This window comes from Schistocerca americana, chromosome 10 (genome assembly GCF_021461395.2).
Source record: "Schistocerca americana isolate TAMUIC-IGC-003095 chromosome 10, iqSchAmer2.1, whole genome shotgun sequence".
Taxonomy (NCBI): domain Eukaryota; kingdom Metazoa; phylum Arthropoda; class Insecta; order Orthoptera; family Acrididae; genus Schistocerca; species Schistocerca americana.
Genome location: NC_060128.1, coordinates 197952860 through 197976583, shown reverse-complemented (window position 1 = coordinate 197976583; position 23724 = coordinate 197952860). Strand labels below are relative to the sequence as shown.

The following is a 23724-nucleotide window of genomic DNA, read 5'->3' as shown; positions in this document are numbered from 1 at the left end:
CCTTCCGTAATCCGATGGACCGATGACCTCCTTGCTGTTTGGTCTCTTCCCCCAAATAATTTTTTGTAGCGGAGACTGCGCCATGTTTACACAGAGCACTTTTCTCGCGAACCATTCTTGCTGGAGTGCTGCCGACAGTAGAGGTTTATCACTGCCATGGACAGAGGGCTCTTACACACATCACGACTCCAGTAGAGCGAAAGTCTAAAGCGCGAAGAACATATTTCAATTTTAGAGCAAGGTGAGTAAATTTTGTTACTCAATATCGAACCTCCTAGGGAGCATACCTTAAATGAGAACAGATAAACCTATGTTCGCTTACACGAATTTATTCTATTTTACGAGATAGACTGAAGTCATAGGACAGTAATAGGAAGAAATTTCTAGAAAAGCTATTTGAACCTAATGAATTTCTAGCAGAATTTATTAATTCTATGAGTGCAAGAACTCATAAGGGCAAGAAATACCTAAGCAAGAACAAAGAAAAATGTAGATAGGCCTATTCTGATGATACTAGTGTTCTGCCCAAAGACAGGTTGTCATATGGTAACTCTCCGTGCTTTCCTGTCTTCTTCAGGTCCGCATTATTTCCGCTTCCCTTTAACTTGTGTATTACTTTATAACTCCCTCTTCCTCCCAATCTGCTCTCACAAACCAGTCCTTCCGACGTGTCTGTTAGCAACCATTCTCGTCTCAACGAATATCCCATCCAGTTCCACTTCCTAATGAAGAGGATGAAAGTAGACTTTCTATTTACTGCTTGAAACGATACAGTCAATCGAAAAGAACCCAAGAATGGGTCCAGTGTCTTAGATGTGAACGCTGAAGTCACGGAGACACTGTTACAGGAAACGCATTATTTTTGTGTGCGTAAACTGCAACAAGGTCAAGAATGATGAACAGGCTTTAATCTACATTCACACTCCTGTGTACGTAATATTATGATATTATATTAATAGGTGCAATTTCGGCAAAAAAATTGTTTACTGCCAGTAACATTATAGTGTTTTACCACGTTAACTACTGTACCAAACCTGTAATTTTGTTTATTCACAACGAAAATTTTAGCAGTGTGTTTTTCACTTACTAGTGTGTTCTGCAATATGTGTAAATGTGCCCCTCATAGGTGAGCAAATCTGCGCCATACCTTGAGCACATTTATGCACTCGATGTGTGCCTACATACATTTGTTCAAATGTTCAAATGGCTCTGAGCACTATGGGACTTAACATCTGTGGTCATCAGTCCCCTAGAACTTAGAGCTACTGAAACCTACCTAACCTAAGGACATCACACACATCCATGCCCGAGGCAGGATTCGAACCTGCGAGCATAGCAGTCGCGCGGTTCCGGACTGAGCGCCTAGAACTACATACATTTATTTTGCACTTTTAAATGTAACATTGAGTTAGAAGCATATATATCAAGCTATGCTTTAATAGCCGTGTCATAAGATTAAACAAATTTAAACACGACAAACCTAACCAATTAATTTAAAAAAATCCGAAATGAAATCCGCGTCGATGTGCCCCTGTCTCCGCTGCATTTCCAAGTAACACCATGTAGCGTTTCAACTTACTAACATTTTAAAATACGATACTTTAAGAGGAAGTAAATTATGTCTTTGGTTTAGCAGTGCATAGTTGCTACACCAGACACATACCGTGGGTGATTTTAAATCTCTGCTGCCGCATTCATTTTTCCTCACTGAATTCCATCTCCTAGAAAAAGACGAAAACTAACGTCATTGTTTCTTGAGGCTTTCGACCGGCAACACACTATTATTTGTTACGCAGCATTTAGTCACCGCCAGCGGGAGTGGCCGAGCGGTTCTAGGCGCTACAGTCTGGAACCGCGCGACCGCTACGGTCGCAGGTTCGAATCCTGCCTCGGGCATGGATGTGTGTGATGTCCTTGGTTAGGTTTACGTAGTTCTAAGTTGTAGGGGACTGATGACCTCAGATGTTAAGTCCCATAGTGGTCGGAGCCATTAAGTCACCATTTTGTTTTTAAAGCTTAAAGAGAATAAACAGTCTCATATTCTGGTAAGCATTACAAAGACCGTCGATGATACTGCATTATCCTGCACGTCTAGTACTAACTATTTGTAAAGATATACGTTACAGTGTGGTATTTATAGTGATTAAGAAAAAAAGCGGATGCATAAAGGAAGAACATTCTAATATCCCATCCTTTTAAATAGATCTTAATCATTACTGACACTTTCAGTAACTTTCATTTCTATATATGTTACGATTTATTTTGTGAAGTACTGTATAATATTTAATAATTTCAATTCTGTAAGTATTGAGGCAATATTTTCATACAGAAAAGTCTATGGAATAGTAGAAATTGCTCCCGAAGGTCAAGAACGGTAAACAGAAACCTCCAGCATTCTGTTAATTTTCTTCAATGACGTGAGGTAATAGTTGTAGGAATATGTGATTTTTGCGTAACAATGAATGTTCTCCATTGTTTATTCCACAAACTAAAATATGATATGCTGGAAAAATTTGATTAAAAACAAGTTATTGATGGAAAACAACCAGGATCAAGATCAAGAAAGAAAATTTGTAAGAAGTGTCCAGTGTCAGGGGAGCGAGGAAACCTAATTTTGAGAGAAAATATTACTCCTTTAATGTCTTGTGCTTGTATCGCAGTTTGCTCTATTACTCTCAGTATTCACAATTCGGCGAGTATGATTAGTTATTGTCATTGGTACTGTAGTTGAGGTTCGTACTTTTTGGGGACAAGGTGGCGGTTTTGGGCTGTAGAATGTTCGAAGCTCCAAAACGCTGACAGACTGTTTCTTCACATGAGCCGTCACTGCAGGTGTATATTAGAAAATAACTGTGAGAGACTAGTTGATAGATTTTAGTGAATTAAAAAGCAAGAATTTTATAACATTTATTATTGAAGCGTATGTTAGACCGCCAAAGAGCAACACATGGACGAAACCGAACTAGGAAGTGTTGAACATGATGTGAAAGCGGAAGAAGTGTTGTCGACTGAACCGGTTGATCAGAGGGAGGAAATGTTGAAAAACATACTACTCTTCTACGGCGAGTAGGCGAAATTCTGTCAGTACAGACTCCGTCTGCCAATCATGAGGTCAATTTCATCATGATTTCATGCCATAGTTTCACACAGAAAGAGTTAGCAAATATTTATAGGCCTAATGCGCATATAACTAAACAAGCGGAAAAAAATGCTCCTATCTCAACACGAAAAATACGAAAATGTTACTGTTTATTTAAAAGACACTTACTGAAAAATTTTGGCATGATAACATATTCGCCTTTTTTAACATGTAATTCACCTCAAACTCCCGCAAGCCACTGGTTCATTACTGCAAGTCGCTCACACCCGTCCGCTCCCAGTCGCCCTTTCTCACTCACTCATTCAGCCCAACTCACTATCATCATCTCTCTCTCTCTCTCTCTCTCTCTCTCTCTCTCTCTGGTTGTCTCCTGTGTCACAGCCATAGTGCTCTTCGCCCTGGCCTGCTAATATAGTCTCCTCTCTCTCTCTCTCTCTCTCTCTCTCTCTCTCTCTCTCTCTCTCTCGCTGCTACTACCACATTCCTCCTTTCCCACTGCTGCTGTCTCTTGTCTCTTCTCACTCTCACTCTCACTGTCTTTCTCTTCCTCGTTGTCATTGTCACATACTCTGACTCTCATTATCACTGGCTCTCACCCAGTTCCACTTTCTCCTTCCCTTTATTCCCCTCCCACTCGCACTGTCTCCTTCACTCTTTTCATAGCGCTGTTCTGTCACTGTCAACTATGTTCCACTGCCACTGTGTCCCAGTCTTTCTCTCACACTGCCCACTGTCTCCTTTGCTCTTTCTATACCACAACCACTGTCTATTGCCTTCCAGTATTTATCACTTTTCGTCTCTTTTCCATTGCCACGGTCTCCTCCTCTCCCAGATGGAGCGAGGTGGCGCAGCGGCTGGCACACTGGACTCTCATTCGGGAGGATGACGGTTCATATCCACGTCCGGCCATCCTGATTTAGGCTTTCTGCGATTCCCCTAAATCCGAGATGGTTCGTTGAAACGGAACGCCCCTTTTCTTCTCCATCCTTGTGCTCCGTCTCTAATTACCTCATTGTTGACGGGTCGCTGAACATTGATCTCCTCCTCCTCGTCGTCCCTCAGCATATGAAAGAGCGAAACTGTTAGTGTACCAAAAGTTGAAAGTAGAATGAGGTAGCCTGTATCCCACTTTTTAGTCAGAGTCTTTTAAATAAAAAGGAACATATTCGCCTTGTTTGTGCTCCTATAGGACCATTTTTCCTGTCACACTACAGCATGTCACTCATATGAAAAGAACTTAATGGTTTGATAGTTTCCTTTCGTGAAACTGAAGTAACGCAAAATAATTATACACAAAAGTTTTTCGTGTACTTAGTTACTATAATATGGGTTCTCAGAACGCTTGTGGTGCTAACCGAGATTACAGCATCTTTGCCCGTGCTACGTCGCTTTATAAACTATGTTTTCGCCTGAAATCGGATTTTACGTGTACAAGCGGGGTATTTTGAATCACTGTAACGCGGAAACGGATAAAGGCATCACGTAAATTGTTAGTGTTATTCGAGATCGGGAGCTTAGGAATATATCGGGAAAATTTCATCCATTTGCTCCGTTTTCATACGAAACTAACCGCCCATGAAATAACGGTGCCTCCACAAGCTCCTTAATGTCTATCGTAGACCACATCAGATTCAAAAAGAATAAACCGATTTCGCCTAATCCCCTAAGCAGGAGGGAGCGTGTAATATTCATGATTCGACCCTCTGCTATAAGATAGTGACACTAAGAGGATACTTCCGTTGGGTTTATAAATGGTATCCAGTTCACCGGCTATACGGAACACTTGACCCCAGCTTTCTGTGAGCAACAGGACGCGATGTATGAGCCCCGGAAGAATCCCGGTTTTATACGCGGCGTTTTAGAAGTTATTAGGTAGCGCATGCTGTCGCGTGTGTACCGGTTCGTCGAAGATGTAAATACAGGTCGTGCAGTCTCACACTGTATGACTTTAACTTCTTATCTCTTGAATCTATTACCAGCTTTGCAAGTCACTGCTCCAGAAGAATATCATGGCAGACTTGCCATTTGGATTTGTGAACGTAACGGCGCGTGTGCCTTAAATACATGATACCGTTAGTGCGCCGTCGAAAAGTGTATTCGTAACAGAATCTTCTGTGTTTCGTCAGGGCATCTATTCGTAGTGAGTGTGTGACGTATCGGAAGGTGTGTTCTCTGCTTCCGCCTTGTGGCGAAGTCTTGCAGTCGTCGGCGGCGGGCGACGTTTAAAACATATACCCCCCAATACTCTCCGGCACTCTGCCGAAAGGTGGGAGGATGGCGCAGCCACTTCTTGAACGCTGCTGCGGACTCACTGAGGGCTGACGCGGCAGGAAACCGCAGACTCATAGCCTCGGTACTCTGCTAAGACCTTCATTTCCACGAGTGTTTGTCACGGTTTGCAGATGGCTGTATAACTGTGAAAGCCAAAAACAAAAAACAGAAGCTAGTCACGATACTGGCTGGGCACTGGAGCGGGGAAAAGGAGGTTTGGTGAGGGGGCAAGGATGTTGTACAAACCAAGTGAAGACGTGCTGCAGTACGCTGGAAACACAAGTCACGTACCTCCGCCATTTTGGACATTTTTTGTCAGAGGTTTGAAGGGGGTAAGGGGCAAAAGGAAGGACGGCGGACCTCACCCCAGACTCTGGACTTGTCGCCTTTTCCTGGTTTTAAAAATTTTTCGCCAATTTAATATGGGGCAATTGGTGCACTTCCGCCATACTGCACTTTATACTAAATTCCTATCAATTTCCTCGTCCTTGTAAGGACATTATGTGTACATTACGCCAAAACGCTGCTTTGCGTAGCAGTTGTTATTATTGTGACTTTGCCTGTAGCCAATGAAAATAAAGTCACAATAATAACAACTGCTACACAAAGCAGCGTTTTGGCTTAACGTACACATAATGTCCTTGCAAGACGTACATAACGCTGCAGGCCCAGAAGAATTTAAAATTTCTCGTCCTTGTTGTGTGGCACATGGTTTCTGCAAGTCGTCCCCTTTGATGACGAAAAGTCGACATTATTGTATCGTCCATATGGCTGGCCACAGCTTGTTTGTAATAACTACTGCGCAAACACCAACACTGTAGACCAATAACACTACATACACGCCCAATACGTTTCCGAGAGAAAGTCAGGCACCTTGGTGTCCGGCTGGACCGGAAACTTACATGGGGGGACCACATCGAGTACGTTGCCAACCGAGCGCACGCGAGGCTCAAACAGCTCTACCCAATGCTCAACAGGGAAAGCACACTGAATAGGAGGGTGTCGAGGTCCTTATACATGAGACTAATTAGACCTCTGATGACGTACGCAGCTCCCGTCTGGGGATATGCAGCTCCTACACGATTGCCCCGCCTGCAGATCATACAGAACAAGGTGCTACGAATCATTAGCAACGCTCCACGCTACACACGCACCGTGGATCTTCACCATGAATACCGCCTTGATACCCTCAAGGAAGTATTCAAAAAACACGCCACACGACTATACAGGAACTCGAGACACTCGAACAATCCTTTCATCCTCACTCTGGGAAACTACGTTCACAACCACAAGTGGAAGCACAAGCGGCCAAAGACACTGCTAGCTAGGACATAGCCACCTATGGTAAACTAACATACGCAAACAGCGACAAACGTCGGCAAGCGCCTGCATATCAGCAACACTGACTGGCAACTACCAGCTGCTATTAGAGCCGACCAACAGGCCACAGCAGGGACACCGACGAGCTCGCCCACAGACGCACGAACAATCTGCCAACACTCCCTCACACTGTGCCTCCGGTATATGACCTATCGGACACAAGACCGATAACAAACCTAACTGTTGCAGGTTGCAGGACGCTGAACGAGGACTCTGTGCCAGCACCCAGCGCCAGCCGCCGAGCAGCACAAACGCACAACGTCAAGGTATCGACATGCATGATACCCACTACTAACAAAGCCTATCCTTGCACAACCTATCGCAGGCAGCAAGACAACCGCTACTGCTCTTACCACCCGACCTAACTATCGCAGAGGTTTTTTTCCCTTGGCTCTTGCCTTCGCACTTTTTTTCCTCTGCCCTTCAAACCGCTATCCTTCATCAGATTTCGACCAATCTATCTCCAGATGAGCGCGTATTAATGGTAAACCTTAGCCAGACGTACGCAAACATCGCAGTACCCACATCCTGCGACACCTCACTTTAGTGAATACTAACCCTTATGCAGAGATGGCAGTAGACCTTTTGTGTTGGCCATCATGCCGGTGTGGGCGTGGAGGGGCTCCACCTCTATTAAAAAAATTTTTTTTGTAATAACACGAGGCATGCACAGAGGTACACGTATTCATAGTGTGTTTCCAAGCTTTTCATTGAAATATCTAGATGCGGCAGACCACGTCATGGGGAACAACTTTTATTAGAGACAAAAATGCTCTTTGATGTTTCCCGACGAGGCTAGGAGCCTCTCTACCGCATTCACCGACCGTGAGACGACGCGATTTCACTGAATTAGTACGGTCTACTAAGCAGGTATGCCGCATACTGCCTATCCCAGTAAATTGGTAGAGTGATTTTCGACTAAAATGCCTTGCGAATGAGTGTGTTTCTCCAAGTATGGAAAGCTTTTTTAGAAGAATGAGGAACTTTAATGTTGTTGGGCCTACGCCCTTTCACACGGAGGAGATGACTGGACTGCAGGCAACACGCCAGGCATACGCACACTGCAAAGTGTCTACATAATCAATACAAAAGACACCCAGAGCTGCTGGAAAGCGTCAACCGAACATTCTGCCATTAACAAAAGTTGTTCCCCAGGACGCCATCTATCTCTCCTAGATGCCTAATGCAAAGGCTTCGTGAAATCCTTTGTTTGTTCCGGACGATTCTGGGTTTTGCAGTGTGGGGTGTATATATTGCACGATGCTGAAACATCGTAGGCATTTTCATTAATCAGTGCACTCGCACAGTATTCAGAAAAAGGAAAAAAAAAAAAATAGTTTCACTTTCTGCCACCAGGTAAAAATATGGCGCTGAAAGCAGTCAGAATATGGAGGTGAGCAACGACATATGGTAACGGTAGTTCTGACACATTTATTAGGATACGGTCACAACTTACAACACATGTTCAGTACAGTCTCCCGACTCAGCAACACGCTGCAACTGTAACACGGCACGGTCGACAGTTGCTCGCAACAAATCTGGTGTTAGCAGAGTGGTATGTCGTCGTATGCTGTCTTTCAGATCAAGAGGAGTCCGGATATATACCTTATATAGACACGTTCTTTCAGACACCCCCCCCCCCCCCCCCCCAAATCAAAAGTCACATGGCATTAGGTATGTGAATCTGGAAAGCCACACATCTTGAAGTTGCCTACAGATGATGCGGTCGCTAGCGAAAATTTTTCGAAGCATATCTTTCATCTGGCAAGCGACGTGCGGTGTCGCCCGATCTTGCATGTAAACAGTGGTGTAGAGACAGTTGCGTTCTTGCAAATCCGGAATCAGGAGTTGGGCAAGGAGATCCTTATAGCGTGCTGATGTCACTGTGCACGTAATGGGCCTGTGAGGTGTCATTTCCTCGAAGAAAAACGGACCGAGACTGAAGGAGTTTGCGGTTACACACAGCCACATAAGCGGAGCGCAGTGGATCCTTCTGCAAAATATGTGGCGGAGCAGAACCCATCTGCAGCAGTTCTGTGCATTCACGGCACCGTGCAGAGTAAAATGTGCCTCGTCCGTATGACGAACATTCACCAGCCACAGGTCATCTATTTCCATGCGTGCCGGAAAAGGTAGAGGAAAGTTACGGCATTGTAGCCTACCGTTGCCTATCTTGGGTGTTCATTTGGTGCACGTTCTGAGTCCTACAGGGACACCAGTGTACAATGCATCGCCAGATCTTTTGAGCTGTCGATGAGGCGTGAGACAATCCCCGTGACACAGCCTGACCACTGGCTGCAGAATTTGAGGCAAGCGCTGTACGGTCGGCTATAGCTGCAGCAACGTTTCAACAACAGCCACGGGCCGCCACTCGATCCCTGTTACATCACTTAATCGACCTGTTTCTTTGAATTTCTTAATCACATTCTTTAGCTGATTTATTGAAATGGGGCGTCTACACAGCTGTTTCTGTCAGTGATGCTCGCGCAATGCACCGCTAGTATTGCTACTGTTCTGATAAAACAATTTTACCAACAGTGCACGGTCCTTTCTTCTCAATATCCACTGCGTTTCATATGGAAAACTTCGAGCTTTACTCGAACAGTCACATCACAAATCAACACAGTCACCAGGCGACGACGTCCAAACCGGAAGCATTTCACCTTCTGAGTGCTTACAGCTCCATATTTTCACCTGTTGGTACAAATATTTTTTTCAGCATACTCCATGAGCGCACCAATTAATGAGCATACCTACGACGTTTCAGCGTCCTGCGATGGGTACAGCCTGCACTGCAGCACTCGGAACACTGTCAGTTTAGCTACAATCACCCGGTACCAGATGCCAAATATTGCTGGTGTGACACAATGATAACAGCACCATGCTCAAGACGGGCATACGGCCTGATACTTGTCCGGCAATATACAACTTTAAAAATAAATCCTATGTAGCCGATGTCGACGTTCTGTCACAAAAAAAGTTCCCGTGTCGGCCGCCTTGGATGCGACGATGCAAACTTCGCCAGGTCTACAACCTCTCCCACACACACACACACACACACACACACACACACACACACACACATGTTGACACCACGATGCCCAGACAGGGAGCCTCCCTTTATTACCAGTACACGGCCCAGTTCGACGTCAATGGGCAACAGCCACTCACAGATGGCAGCTGGTAGCACTAGCAGTGGAGGGTATATAAAACGTATCGGGGGGAAGCAGAAAACAGTACAGTCGGCCACTGCCGTAATGCGGAAACTGAGGATATATCTGACGTCGAAAAGGGCATGATCGCTGGGTTTCCGACCAAGGGTGAAAATATTTCCGAAACGGTTAAGTTCATAAACTGTTCCCTTGCTACTTTGGTTAAAACATACCGTCCATGGGAAAATGACGCTACCCCAAATCGGCGGCGAGTCAACAGTGGTGCACCACGGGCCTCAGACGACAGGGGAGATGTGGACTGGCGAATAGACGTGTAGCTGTTGAGCAACTGACGGCACAGGTGAACCAAGGGGCCACCAGCATTGTCTCCTCGACGACTGTTTAGCGAAAGCCGCTGCATATGCGCCTCTGCAGCAGGTGCCTGGTTCATCCAACCGTGCCGACTGCTGTTCCTCGGCGACGGAGGCTGAAACTTGCTCGCCAGTACCGCAACTCGACGTCCACCGGGTGGAGACAGGTGGCCTCTTCAGATGAATCACGTTTTGTGCTGCGCCGGACAGGTGGTCGTAGGCGTGTACGGCGTGAAACGTCAGAAAGTACACACTGTTCAGGCGTTACGGTCTGGGGAATGCATCCGTGGCATTCCCTGGGTGACCTCGTCATTCTGGAAGGCACAGTGGATCAACCCGAGTATGCATCTATCGTAAGGTACCATATCCACCCCTACACCCAGTTTGCTTTTCCTCGTCACGACGGCATCTACCATCAACCAGCAGGACAATGCAATGCGTCACACAGCTCGAAGCGTGCGTGCGTGGTTGGAAGAGCACCACGATGAGTTTCCCGTACGCCCCCGGCCACCACACTCGCTGGATTTAAACTCAATAGAGGATCTGTGGGCTGTTCGTGCCATGGGTAACCGAGAAACCTAGTGCAGCTGGCACGGCATGGAGTCACCGTGCCTGCACACCTCGGTCGGCAGCTTCCAGAACCCCTCTGACTCTTCGTACACGTCTCGCCGCCGTCAGCGCTGCAAAAGGTCGTTATTCAGGCTTTTGACACGTCGTCACGTTTACGTGAATGGACAGTGTACGCTGTCGAAAAAAAAGGAGTACACCTGGAAAGACGATGCCGATTTTGACCCGATGACGGCATATCCCACCTAAGGACGCTAGAAGTACTGATAGTGGTTTCAACAGCGTCCGCTAGCGCTGCTGCCTCTGGATCACGGGGTCCCGTGTTCGATCCCCGGCTGGGTTGGGGATTTTCTCTGCCTGGGCACTGGGTGTTTGTGTTGTCCTCTATCATTCGTGATCGTCGCTAGATTGGACTGTGTAGAAACAATTGGACCGTGTAAAAACTGGGGCTCTGTACTGGCTCTCATGACCGCACAGTTGAGCGCCCCACAAACCAAACATCATCACGAAAGTCTTCCCCCAGCAGATAGCGTTGTGTCATAGCTACAAGACCGCAACTGTGGCTACCCTTTAACAGGGAAAGCTCACAGATAAAAGGTTCAGCGTCGTGACACGGAGGCGTCCTCGCGCTTCCTACAGCCACGTGAGCGAGTTTGACAGGGGTCAAATGGTGAAGTTTCCAAGTGGCTGGATGGTTCTTTCGGAGAATTGCCACACGAGTTGGACCTGCTGCGTCAGTTGTGCAACGATGCCGGTACCAGGTGGTCGCGTGAACATTGTCACGCACACAGACGAGGTTCTGGACGTCCACGTAGCACAGACGCCAGCCAGGATCGCCGTGGGGTATGGGAAGCAGTAGCAGCAGATTGTACAGCTGCCTCAGCAAAGATAAGAGGACTTGTCAGCCCAGACGTGTCAACACCAACTGTTGCGAACCGGTTATTACCTGTGGGACAACGGACACGCACACCTCTAGCCCGTCTACCACCCATGTCACTGTATCGGCGTTCACGGCTCAACTGGTGCCGTCACAGGATCACCTGGAAGGTGGAATGGCGCGCCGTGGTTTTTAGCGATGAAGCAGATTCTGCCTGCTGCAGGTGATGGTCGTTTGCGCTTACCACGTGGACCTGGCGAGAGCTGTCCCGTAAAGTGCATTCGTCCAAGACACACTGGCCGCATCCCAGGCCTTATAGCCTGGAGTGTCATAAGCTACAACTCTCGTTCACCAATTGTGTTCCTGGAGGGGAAGCTAAGCAGTGCTCGGTATGTGCACAATGTAGTTACAACCGTTCTTTTGCTGTTATTACAACGGGAAGGTGACATGTTGTTCCAACAGGATAACGCTCGACCACACGCTGCCCGTGATAGTGTGCTCTGCAAGACATGCCAGCACGATCTTTACTTGTCTACAATCGAGGACGTGTGGGATGTGATGGGACAGAAAGCGACTTGGGCCCCACCTGTCAACCAACCTCGCTTACAGAACTGAACAAGTAGAGCAGCCGTGGCATAACGTATCCCACGACGGTACTCGCCGACTGGACGATCCACCGGATGGCAGAGTCAGGCCTTCACTGGCACCCGTGCCACGCACTAACATGGGTCGATACCTGGTACCCCAGAACCGCTTGTTTTATTGATCTGTACATGTTATCATTTCATGTATTCTATTGCCACTGTTGCAACAATAAGCAGTCTTGAGTGAATTGGAGGCCTGCAAAAAGGGTGTGTTACTTATTTTGCGGCGGTGTATACTCTCCCACATTAGGAGCCCACTTACCGGACTTGCGCTTCTCGCTGGCGTGGTCGATGACCAGCGACTTGGATCGCCGCACGCGCAGCGACCGCCTCCGGATGCTCCGCAGGAAGGCCTCGGCGGGCGTCGTCGGTTTCGCCAACAGCGGCGTGCCCGGTCCGCCATTGTTGTTGTTGTTGTTGTGGCTGCCGTTGTAGCTCCTGACGAAGGGCGCGGCGCAGCGCAGCGGAGTGCCCGGGCTGGGGGCGGCCGCGGCCCCCGGCGCGTCGCCCCCGCCGCCCCCGCGCTCCCGGCCCGCCAGCAGCCACCGGCCCACCGCCTGGAGGCGCGACGGCCGCTGCAGCGGCGTCACCGGCGCCGCCCCCGGCGCGTCCACGTCAGTGTCGCCGACGCCCAGCGTGGCCGCGCTCGACAACTCCGACACGGCTCGGCGCCCTCCGTGAACACCAGACGGATCCCCCGCTTCCTTTCACACCACTCGCTGTCTGCCCTAGAGCGACTGTCTACCGCGACGACGTTAGTCAGTTCCCACGCACAGTCAACGCTACTGCCAAGGATCGTCGCAGAAGTCTGTCTCACATCGTGGTAACATCACGTTTTCAGCCACACTACAGTCACAGTTATAGCGTTGCTCTTCTGCTTCCAAATCACTGATTCCGCAGCACCTACTGGGACAGGTTCGTCTGACAACCTGTTCTGAACGGCTTCACACCTCCTCCAGTATCGGCGCAACCCGCGGTAGCAGCTGGATCACTGTGCGGTCTGTCCCAGTCTCACAAACACTCGCGATGTACGCGCAGTACAGTGGTATCGATCTCAACGAAACAAAAAAATCACCGTCTTTCCCAACTAGTCTGAACTGGTTGAAGCTGGTCTTGCGGGGCGAATCGCACCAAATTTCACTTTAGAAAATTCAAATGCAGCGACCACTGAGGCAAGGGAGGGTGACTGTGAGGTCATAAAGCTGTGTCCTCGTCTGCCGTGTGTCAACAACTTAACTACAACTGTCCAATTTGGCCCTAAGCATTGAAGCTCCTCCGCAAGTGGGCGTCCACTCCTGAGGGCGTGTTGAGGATACGGATGTTCTGGGAACCGCAGGCAATGCCACGGCGTGCCGATGCCGGCCGCTGGAATGGGCGGCGCGTCGCTGGAGAAGCCCAGAATGCGCGAGGCGCGCCCTGTCCAGAATACGCGAGCAGCCCTACGGCGCGCTTCGCTGTCTGGCGCTAGCGACGCGACCACCTGCGCAAATTGTGTGGCAATAAATCGCGGGAACACTGCAAACATAAACACACATCATGCACATCTCTATCAGCGCTGATCCTATACACTGCGACCAGTTTCGACCGTTTTTGGTCGTCGTCAGATCTCCTCATCAAAGCAACTCCACAGAGTCGCACTGTTCAAACGGTACACTACTACACAGCGGAGACAACTGGCGTGCAGCAGAGCACACTACAAGTATAAGACAAGTGTTACGCAGCTGTGTTGGATACCATACAACTACACAAGAATATCCCATACTGTACGGGTGTAGAACAGTGCGAGGAGGTACCCAGGTTTTGGATTGGATTGTTTGGGGGAAGAGACCAAACAGCGAGGTCATCGGTCTCATCGGACTAGGGAAGGATGGGGAAGGAAGTCGGCCGTGCCCTTTCAAAGGAGCCATCCCAGCATTTGCCTGGAGCGATTTAGGGAAATCACGGAAAACCTAAATCAGGATGGCCGGACGCGGGATTGAACCGTCGTCCTCCCGAATGCGAGTCCAGTGTGCTAACCACTGCCCCACCTCGCTCGGTGGGTGCCCAGGTGTACACAGTAGCGCCGTAGCAAGGGAACGCGCCTATCCGTGATTTTTCCCAGTTACCGACATTGATACTGGCAAGATATCGGTCCTGGGTGTTCCAAAACTTTCGAGAAGCTTTTAATTCCAGTAAAGTACATGTGACAAAGTCATGGACGAGGCAGGCGACCATTATTATACTAACCAGTGTTATGCGGACAGTATATCGTGGCAGTTGGCCGCGGCCATAAACAAACGAGAACTTGGACAGGCCGAGGGTAGAGGAGCGACGCGCGGGATTAAGCCCCGACCCCCTCTACAAGGAGTGCCACCCTACGTCCGCGTTCCGTGCTTTCACGAAAGCAGAACTGACTTATCAGTCATCGGGATCACTGATCCTTTTGTTGTGGTGAAAGACGCATTCTTATCCCTCTGTGCACCAGGGTAAGTGTCTCCACTCACTTCAAAATAAGAAAAGAAAACAAGCAACCCACAACACAAAATAAACTGGACTACACAAAGCATTTGGTAGAAGCTACAACACAGTTGTTTGCTGCGGTTGGCAGTGGCTGTTCAGGCCCGACCTCAACCGGTATCTTACGCAACCATCGTTCAAAACACTCCCCACCTAAAAGTACCACGACAGTAGCTCTCCGTTCAGGCTGACTGTGTCGCAGTAGTAAAAGTCAGGAATGACTTAAATGCTCATATGACGCGTACCGGAACTCATTCATCATCAGGTATGCAGGAGCGATTACAGCACGTAGACATGGCGCAGTCTAGCGTCCGAAGGTTTGTTTCACACACAACTTCGAACGTCATATCAACGAGCAGTAATCGCTCCTGCATATCTGATGATGGATCAATTCCGAATGTGAACAATAAAGGCATTCCGTGACTGATGAACCAGTCAAGCCTGCCGTTGTGGCCGAGCGGTTCTAGGCGCTACAGTCTGGAACAGCGCGACCGCTACGGTCGCAGGTTCGAATCCTGCCTCGGGAATGGATGTGTGTGATGTCCTTAGGTTAGTTAGGTTTAAGTAGTTCTAAGTTCTAGGGGACTGATGACCTCAGATGTTAAGTCCCATAGTGCTCAGAGCCACTTGAACCATTTTGAACCAGTCAACCTGAATAGAGAACTACCGAGTGTTTTAATTTGAAGTTTGAGGTCGTGTAACAAATGACAATAGAAATATTTTTTCGAGTGATATGATTACCAAGTGACAATTTTCAGGTTTTTCTCGTGTACTTGTACTGTGAAACCTTGCCTCTTCCAAATTTCATCAATGTAAATCAACGGGAAGTACCTTACAGGTTTTGATGAGTGTGTTTCCGAGTGTCAAAGTATGTGACATAAGTGGTCGTAACTTTTGGCTGCATTCACAACGCGAAGGGTCTAGACACCTAACTATTCGACATAAATTTGAACTTCATACACGCGCCCGTTCGTGAGGTTTTTAAGAGTCGGACACACAGACAGACAGACAGACAGGAGGACAACGCAATGAACTGATAAAGGATTCCGTTTTTACCGATGTAGGTGGGGAACCCTAAAACCGGCATTTCTGGCGCGTATCACGCGAGTAATAAACCGTGGGCTGTCCTGGGTCGTTGCACGCGAGCAATAGTTCACCGTCTGTCTCGGTAACAGCGCTTGATAAGCGAAGCGGCCGAGTTCGATTCCCGATCGGGTCGGAGATTTTCTCCGCTCGTGGACTGTGTGTTCTGTTGCCCTTACTTCGCATCGTCATAACTGAAGATAGCAATGGAAAAACCAAGGTGGATTTTATATCTGACATCACAATGTTGAGATACATGAATGGGCACAGCCCGAAACCCAATAAATTTGAAAAAGAAACAAAAGACAAACAATAGTTTTCCGGTGCAGTCAGAATCGGCCCATCGGCCATTGGTGGGAACAATATCTACGGCAACGGATCTCATTCGCTTGCTAGCTCTAGACCGCGCAATTTTTTCAAGAATATTGTGCAACATAGTGATAGTACAGTTTTTCTATAGAAAGTTTAAAACAACGACCTAATTTTAAAAAAGCGGCAAGATGCGGAAAAACTACTGCTGCCTTGTTTTTACGACGAATATCACATCCAGCACGTATAAATCATGAACAGTAAAATAACAGAAGCGTCTAATTTTATGTACTACATTCTCGTGTACGCTCTCATTTTATGGACTAAATTCTCGTGTAGGACTTACCGTCCCTGCCTGGAAATTTATTAGCAGTCCAAATTGCTTTCGCTTTCCTTTTATAGAAATATTATTAGATACAATACATTGAGCATTATTTCGGCTGTGTAAGTAGCGTAAAAATTGTAGATAGATATGTTAAAAGAAGTTTCCGTGTAGGGACTCTACCTCGCCCCACCCCGTTGGATTAAGGTTCTGCACTCTTTCCGCTGCTCCAGACGCCCCCTGACGCCGCTGACATGGGCGGCTCATGCCTCGCCCAACCCGCGCCACAAACGCTATTTTTCCGTAAAATGCTGGCCATATGGAGCTCCCGCTACTCTCAATTAATATTTTGCCGAGCCCTGCATACACCACAAATCTGGACGAAATCGGTCGTGAGAACACAACACTACACTACACAATGTGTGATACACAACAGTACACGATACTATGCCAGTACATAATAGTATACCAATCAGTACACCACAGTCTAGCAGTACACCATAGTATGCCAATACGCAATGGCAACTCTACTTTCAGCATGTAGTACTAGGCACCATTATTTTCAGTACCAAAGTACACAGGAGAACGCAGTGGTATGCTAATTTAGAACAGACACAGTGCGCCACAAAGGTAACCAGTACGAAAGCAAGTGTTTCTCTATTCACGAACTTTTGAATGCACGAATTCTGTTTGTAACAATCCAAACCTAATGAGGACCAGAAATGTTCGCAATATGACTTATTCATATATCGAAGTATTTTATCCGATCGCAGCAGTTAAATAAACTAATAGAAAACTTAATATTCATCGCCGAAACTATCTGTCCAAAAACCGCTGTTGGATTTGATACTGACATTCGTCAAACTAAGTGAGCAAGGATTACACACCGGAAGAGTGGTGTGGCAATACACGACGGAAGGAAACCGTAGTGATTGCTGCTCCACTACCACATGACAAAGTTAGAGGAGTGACACATTTCCTATCGTCATCGCAATTATTTCTGAAAGTACCTGAAGACCGTTGCACTGTTCAGACAATATACAAGTACGTAGCGCACATGACTAGTACACGATAGTACACTAGTACAGGATAGATAATACACTAGGGAACGTCAGTACCAGATGTTACTACACTGCTGGACAATAGTACAGCACACAACTGTAGAGGATAGCACAATAGTGCACAAGTATACATGTGCATAATATGAAACAGCAATGTACAAGCAATGTACAAGCAAACTACACAACACTGGTACAGTGTGTACACTACTGGTGCACTGGAAAAAGACTGAAGAGCACGCACTGGCCGTGCGCCCTCTTCTTTGAGACGCGCCTCCTTCGACGAACTTGCTGTATGTGTTTTCAGATGAAACCACCAGTTCCCTCTGTAACAATCCAGATCTGATGATTGCCGTAAAAGAGTCGAAATTTCCCACAAATATTGGGTCTCTATGCAACCTCAAGTAACTAAAATCGTTGAAGCCATCCATGCCAACAAAACTTCCCACGTTTAATATTTCTTACAGACAGTGAAAACGCAGTAAACAGCGGAAGGAGTAAACGAAAACACACCGCGGGCAGCAGCTACGAGGTCGAGGCAGAGTCAGGGAGGCCACACTTGTCTCAGCTCGAGACACGGAAAGCCGCAGACGCTGCTAGGGCGCGCCTCACCTTACCACAGGAAGCGCGAGGTCAGCTGCAACTTGCACAGAAACCAGTCTGCAGCTGTGAGAATCGAAGAAGATGACAGGGAAGCACTGGCTGAGAAGGGTGACACGCTTGTAGCCTATGCCCGATGTTATTCAGTCTCTACACTGAGCAACTGGTAGAGGAAGCTACAGTTCACGGGGACATAATAAAAACAATGAAGTGCGTACATAAAAATGTAATTCTGTCAGGGACGGCAAAGGACTTGGAGGAATGCGAAATCTTGAAAAGAGATTATAAGATGAACATCAACAAAAGTTGAACAAGGGTGATGAACAGCAAGAGAACGAAACCACACGATGCTGAGGCAATTAGATTAGGAAATGACACGCTAAAATCAGTAGACGGGTTTTGCTATTTGGCCAGCAAAGTACCTCACGATTGCGGAAGAAGAGAGGATATAAAATGTATAGGTATAGGAAAAGGATAACTTTATTTAATTTCTATAATAATCAGTGAGATACCTTAGAATCGTAAAAGCGAGGAAAGCGGTCATTACATTTCAACTTCTTATCTACGGCGAGTTTCGGAGGCTTTGCTCCGTCATGATGAAGCAGTTCTGCCTTTAGCTCAAGTTGCTTTGCTACCGGTAGCTTCAACACGTTTGCTGTTTATAAATTTTACATTATGGTCGATGCGATTGGTCTTCGAGCAGCGATGCACCTCAGATAAACATCGGAACTAGCACCAGATAACGGAGCAAATACACAGAAACGGGTAGTAAATAAATGCTTGAAATTAGGTGCCTGGTTGTGATTTTATATTTTTGACTATATTAATCGACCACGACTGTTTCAATAATATGAAAAGGTTTTCAAATACCGCTACCAGTCACAAAATTTGTTGACAGCTACATTATTTTTTTAGCGACATGTTTCGAGGCGATTTGTTCATACAGGTATTAAAGCTTATTTACATGACTGCTGTGATCATCCTGCAGAGAGAGAGAGATAAGAAGAACGTAGTAAGAGGCGATGTCACTTTGTGTATTGGTCTTCTGTTCACATGAAAATTTTATAAACTAGTCACCTCAAAGTAATACAAACTTTGGAACAGAGCTGAAGAGTGGACATCTCGGGAAAAACTGAAGAACGAGATCCTAAATGAAATGGCAGAGTTCAAAAAATCACACTTCTTTACAAATTTCAATTCAGTATTCTTAAAATAGTACGTACCTGGGATTAATGTTGTATATTCACTATCGATCCCAGAAATATCTTTGCAATTCTGAATATAAAACGTATTTATAATGTCATTTGTATTATCAAATTGTCGCAGGCGCTCATTTTGTAGCTCATTGCGCCAATCAACATGAGTGATACGACATGCAGAACATATTGCTACTGACAACACCAGGATTTATATATCGATAGTCAAATAGAAACTAGTCTTGTTTTGACTGCCATCTTGTGTTCTGCACTGCTAATTTGTTTCGTGCATCGTGCTTTAAAAACCTCTATGTGAAGTCTGTGAACAATGGCCAAGAAGTTCAGGAGAGCCATGGAAACAGCGATGCCTCAACACATCGCAACATAACTGCCACGCCATAAGAACAAAGTGAGTGACTGTTTTATAAAATTTTCATTTGAACAGAACACCAACACGCAAAGTGACATCGCCTCTTACTATGCTATCCTCGTCTCTCTCCGCAGGAAGATCAAAGCAGTCGTGTAAAGAAGGTTTAATATCTGTATAAACATGTGTTAAATTTTTTGTAATGCCAGTATTCCCTGATGATGAGGTAATACCTCGAAACATGTCGCTAAATAAATAAATTATCTATCAACAAGTTTTGTTTCATAAAATTCCCTCAACAGCAATTACAACATAGTTAGAATAAGGTGGAACATCACATTACACCCAGATCTAAATACACAAGCTGCTTCGCACCGTATGGTGCATAGCGAAAGGTATCTTGCAGGACTGCTAATAATTTTCTTTCCTGTTCCACACGCAAATGGAGTGAGGCAAAAACGTCTCATCTATGCGCATCCGTACGAGTACTAATTTGTCTTGTCTTTACAGCCCTTACGTGAAGTGATCCTGGAGGCAGAAGGATCATTTTGCAATCTGTCGCAAATGCCTACTTGTCAACAGTATTTCGCGAAAATAACGTCCTCTTCCCCCCAGGGATCACCATTTGACTTCACGAAGCTCCTCTGTAACACTCGGGTGTTAATCGAACCTATCTGTAACGTACGTATCAGCACGCCACTGAATTGCTTCGACGTCACACTCTGATCCGACCTGGTGGGGCTCCCAAACAATCAAGCAGCAGTGAAGAATGGGGAGCACCACTGTTGTAAACGCCGTTCTTCCCGAAAATTCTCCCAATAAACCCAAGTCGACAGCTCGCCTTCGGCTGTCACCGACCTTCGGAGCTGGTTCCATTTCGTATCGCTTTGCAACGTCAGGTCTGGATATTTAACCCTTTGACTACCAATGGGACACATCGACAGTGCAATGAAAACTTCGGAACTCTATCTTTCTGTGCAAACTATTAACTCCAGTAACCGGAAACTCCATAATCAAAGAGATTTGAAAGTGTATATATTTCTCCAATCCGTCAATAGCTAGGCTTCTGCTATACTGTTACACGTGTGGCTATCACTTTCTGCATCGCTTACTATTATTTTTTAAGAAACCGTTTTATCTTCACTTGCAAAATTTAACAAAATGAATTTATGAGGTTTTCATTGCCTACCATCAGTGTGAGTTCCACGATAGGTTATCAAAGAACCAATTGGAACCTGAGGCTTGTTACTGCTATGTAGCAGTGTCCTAATAGTAAAGGGTAGCTTACTAGTGGCTAGCACAATTGTTGTAACTACAAATTGCACCTGTAGGCCGTGCTGTCCTCCTCAAGTTTCTTTGTTAACCCTCGTCACCGTATTGTCATATCGAATTAGTTCGCACCTGCAGGTGAACCAATCCAGTTAGCAGATTCGCAAAGCGGGCCGTCTTCCCTACAAACCGCGGCGACTACTTGGACCCACGAAGTGACGCCTGCCACAGCACAAAACAAGTCCGTATTGAGGCACCTGCAGTGTGAGTGACAACTATGGAGAGACGCTCCGTCCACAGCTGTGTCTCTGCTTCTGAAAGCCTGGAGGTACTTACGAACAATCCTGTATTCCTACCCTCCTACCCTGTCCAAACCCCTTGGAAAACTAAACGGCGGGAAATATTCTTTTCCTACTGTTAGTTCTGACCAAGATATTAATTAAAACAGCCATCCTTTAACGTCTCGGAAATGAAATTGGTAGTCAAAAGATTAACAGACTTGAGTCTGTCAGGCATCACACCGGTAATGCTGTATTAGAGTGTTACGGGATTCGTTTTTTTCTTCACTGCCTTAACTTAAATTTTTTCTAGATTTACAGCACTCTGCCATGCATCACGCCACACAAAAACTCTATCCCAGTCATCCTGTGTCCTCCAACAATTACTTTAACGACGACAGTTTCCCGTACGATACAGCACCATCAGCAAACAGTCGCAGACATCTGCTCACCCTACCAATCATGTGAATCGCATAACTGAGGCTGCTAAACAACTTCTGTACTCACTCCATTTTCCCGTAAACGCTTACTTGACTTTCTTCAACTCCTGTTACGGGCGTTTGTGGACACTTTGGTTTAGGTTCACGTTCCGGTCCATACCAACCTACTGCGCCGCCCGCCACTCGGCCTGTGACGGCGGCACGTCACGCACGCACTCTGCGCTGCTCTCGCGTTACGCAGCTAGTGGTTCTGGCGCCAGCGCTTGTGTGCGCAGCTAGCGCGCCAGTCCTGCTGTGTACTCTGGCCGGCGCGCCACAGTAGGGGGATCCCCGCCAGAGGCGCCTCTGGCAGTAATATCTCTGAAAGCCGCGCAACCCGACACGGCAGAGCACAGCAAACACTGTGCGGGCGGTAACTCAGCAGCACAGGCTGGCGCCGCGAGTCGAGTCATCCGCAGTAGGGCCTTCCACGCCTTGCAGAAGAAAGAAATGTTCGTGCAACACCGCAATAATTATCCCATTTTTCCTGAAAGTGTACTACCACAAGAAAACCACGACGTCGCCCTTAATCGGGGAGATGATGATGTGTTTGGGAAAGTGATTGACTGTATGGGGATTCAGAATAACTTGGGTACAACTTTGATTTAGCGCGATTAACAAAGGGTTGCCGTAAATGTTGGAAAATGAGTACGAATCACAATGCTGTAGCGTTCCGACACAGTACTACTGATGTGCTGTTCCATTGAGTACCTAGGTGTAACGTTGCAAGGAGCGCGGAAGGCGCGTTGCAGGGAAGATCAATGAAGCACTTCACTTTGCCAAGAAAATGCCCTGAAAGGGTGTTCATCTATAAACCAGACTGCATACAGTCCGACCCATTCGTGAGTACTGCTCAAGTGTTCGCAATCCCCACCAGGTCGGATTAATGGAAGACACAGAAACAGTTCTACATCTACATACGTATTCCACACACACCCGTACAGTGCGTGGCGGAGGGTACCATGTACACTGCTACTCGCTTCCTCTCCCACTCGCAAACAGAGCAAAGGGAAAACGACTGTCTGTGTGTCTTTGTATGAGCCCTAAATCCTGTTGTTTTATGTTCGTTGTCCTTACGCGAAATGTACGTTGCCGGCAGTAGAATCGTTCTGAAATGCTGGTTTTCTACATTTTTTCATAGCGCTCCTCGAAAAGGACGTCGCCTTCCCTACAGTCATTCCCATATGAGTTCCGGAAGTATCTACGTGATACTGGCGTGTTGTTCGAACCTACCGGTAACAAATCTAGCCGTCTTCCTTCAGTCGGACCTGGCGCGGGTTCCAGGCATTCTAGCAGTACTCACAACAGCGTCCTAAACGCTCTCTGCTTCAACAGATGAAGCACACTTCCCTACAATCTCACAATAAACCCAAGTCGCCTTCCCCGCTACAGTCTTCAGCTGCTCGGTCCATTTCATTTCGTTTGGCAACGATGCGCGCAGATATTTCAACGACGTGACCGAGTCAAGCAGGACACTGCTAATACTGTATTCGAACATTGCGGCTTTGTTCCTTAACTTACATTTTTGTGCTTTTGGAGCTCTCTGCCATTTGTCACATCAACTATAAACTTTATCTAAGTCATCTTGTATCCTCCTAAAGCTACTCAACTTCGACATCTCATCTCACCGCACACCACAGCATCACCAGCTGTCCGCCAAACCATTCAGCCGTGCTCCCACACTTCCCTGGGGCACCTCTTGTCTCTGATGAACACTCGCCGTCCAGATCATCATACTGGGTTCTATTACTTGTGAAGCCTTCGAGCCACTCAGGTATCTGGGAACCTACTCCATACGCTCGCTCCCTCGTTGACAGTCACCTGTGGTGTACCGTGTCAAATGTTCGTGGTAAACCTCGCTATATCTTTACTGCGTGATGTCCTTCTGCCGCGGTTCGCAGCGTA

At 46.9% G+C, this 23724-nt stretch overlaps 1 protein-coding gene across 1 annotated transcript in view; it reads right to left on the bottom strand.

Moving 5' to 3' along the window:
- Positions 1-12740, bottom strand: part of LOC124552388 (centaurin-gamma-1A) — a 321735-nt gene extending 308995 nt beyond the window's left edge. The window contains exon 1 of the mRNA XM_047126650.1: positions 12625-12740. The gene's annotated coding sequence lies outside the window, so the exon portion shown is untranslated. The remainder of the gene's footprint in view (positions 1-12624) is intronic.
- Positions 12741-23724: the final 10984 nt, after the last annotated feature.